This window comes from Mirounga leonina, unplaced genomic scaffold (genome assembly GCF_011800145.1).
Source record: "Mirounga leonina isolate KUSES-001 unplaced genomic scaffold, KU_Mleo_1.0 Mir_239, whole genome shotgun sequence".
Taxonomy (NCBI): Eukaryota; Metazoa; Chordata; class Mammalia; order Carnivora; family Phocidae; genus Mirounga; species Mirounga leonina.
This window is the reverse complement of record NW_023270624.1, coordinates 3,383,155-3,385,840: the sequence shown is the minus strand read 5'-3', so window position 1 is coordinate 3,385,840 and position 2,686 is coordinate 3,383,155.

Genomic DNA, 2,686 nt, shown 5'->3' with positions numbered 1-2,686 from the left:
AAGTAAGAAAGAGGAGTTGGAAATAATCCAAATGCAGTGAAAGGGCATGAGTTTGTCTTTCAGGATAATTTAAGTTCCAATCTCCTTCTGAATTGTTTTCACAACTTCTGTGTGGAGGTAAGAATGACTCTACAGGAAGATTTGCGACAATCCAAAGACACAGTTAATGTTATTATATCTCATCTTGCCAGCTCTTAATCAAGAAGCTCCCTCTTGTCTTGTCTTTGGAATGACAGGAGTTACTGCTTGTCCTGCCTTTGGGGCTCTGAGAGGGAGTGTGCATAAGCCCTGCTGCTAACACAGACCTCTCTCCATGGAAGAAACCAGTCTCCAAGGTGGAATATGGAATACAGTCATTTTCTGAATGATTCTGGGGAAGGGACACATATTTTCTTCCCTTAAATTCAAACTTTGGAAAGAATATAATAATTTTTTTTCTTCGTGTAGAGATCCTTCTCAGCATACTAGTTCAGCATTAATAACGTCCCAACACACAGGTTGCACTTTATAGGTACCCTCTAGAGCAACTGTGAATATCTTCATACTCAATCAAATTGTGCACCTGTCCTGCACATAGCAAATTTTACTGAATGTCATGCAAATTTGTCACTACTCACCTGGTGAGGGAGAGACTGGGCAACATCCATCATTTTATCTTTTATACATGGACCCAATATAGTAGCTCAAACAATAAACAATTAATTGCTTAGTGTGGTATTTCAAGTTTGCCCTACCTTGGGGAAGCATCTCCTCTCCATTGCTCAAAGCTAGAGAAACTGAAAAGCAGTATCAAACTAGAAAGACCTGACCTCTCCCAACACATGTGGGTAGTGACTCGTGGAAAGGTCAGGAAATTGATGCAAGGACTGATGACTTGGTTTTTCAGACACGATTTTGTGTGGAATTGGAGAGAGAAGAGTAGCTTGCCTGAACAAACGAGACTATTACTTTGTAAATGAATTGTTTAACTTGTGTGTTTGAGAGTGTGTGTCCTGACTATGTACCAAAAGGTATAATATATTTCTCCCTGTAGGCGTTGGTCAAACACTGGGAATACCATTGCATCTAAATGCACCATTCTACTGCAGAAATACCCACACTCAAACCACAAGTCAAAGAAATATACTGTTTTTCACTTCCTGGAGGACAGATGGTCATATGATCAAAGATTTTAGTTTATTTTCCAAGTATTTTTCATTTAAAGATTAAAGAGTTTTAAACTCACAAGAAGTGTGGCCACAATGGCCAATGATAGGGAATGCAATGGATGTTTTAAGGATAGGGGTGGGGCAAGTCTAGATCTCCAGGCAAGGGCTGACATTGCCCCATATTCCCCCAGGAAGCTGAGAACACCCTTTTCAATTTTTTTTTTTTTTCCAAAATGAAACCACATCTCAGATCTCATTTTCTCATGTCTGCCTGACAAATCTGTATTCCTTATTAACACCAATTCCAACATTAAAAAAAAAAAAAAACCCACGTGTTGTGTTTCTTCATATTTTGTCTCGTTAGCACTTTTACTTGTTATCTTTTATTTTTTTAAGATATTTTACTTATTTATTTGAGAGAGAGAGAGAACAAGTAAGAGAGCGCACAAGCAGGGTGAAGGACAGAGGGAGAAGCAGATTCCCTGTTGAGCAGGGAGCCTGATGTGACTCGATTCTGGGATTCTGGGATCATGACCTGAGCAGAAGGCAGACACTTAACTGACTGAGCCACCCAGGTGCCCACTTGTAATCCTTTAAAGTGATTTTGCATTGGTAGATATATTGCTCTTTTATAATTAAATAAGATGGGTTGTGATGTATGTGTTTGTGTGCAGCTTTTGTCTTGGTATATTGGTCATAATCCAAAAACTTTCCAACAGCAAGGACAATGCTCCTCATTTCCTATTTTTCTGTTCCTTTGATTCATTTCATACGTTTTTTTTTTTAACAAACCAAAAGAGAAGTACAGATTTATGAGTTGAACTCCTAAATCCAGAAATCTACTCACCATTTTTACTTGTATGCACCATGTACCAGTAAAAGTCCGAAGTTCGAAGGTGCAGCTCTAGCTGGAGGACCCCCATGGAATTATGCAATGTGTTCTCCCTGACTATGGGTTCCCATGGGTGCTGTAGCCGGTGCAATTCCAAATATGGGAGGAAATGGAGGCACCTGTCCTCTGCTTGGCCCATACCTGTATAAATGCAATGGACCACAATATTTGTGTGGAGGGCAATGACAGAATGATGCAGCTCTCCTGAGGAGAGACTCTGGGAGGGATTATAATGGTGGCCTGGATTCATCAAAGCCCCAAGCTCTGGGGAACCTCTAAGCCCACAGGGGTCATTAGTATATACACTGAGGTATGCTGTATGCATGTATCATATCAAACTGTTCAATCTCCCATAGGGTCTAGACAAAAAATGAGGACCAGGAGAATTTGTCCCTTGATATAAAAATGATTTATTCCTTCATATGTAAAGCTGGGGACTCGATCCATTGTTGTTCTATAAACATAAATACTGATGGGCCATTTGCTCCCTTGTTACCAAGAATTTTTGTGTCTAAAAAACAAATAATGAGTCCCATGCAACCTGGAATAGGATCATGCTTTATCTTTTCCTTTTTTTTCTCTCTCTCCTTAGATCTATGGAACATAGGGCAAAAGTATTTTGACTTTTTTTCTTTTTACTAAAAAT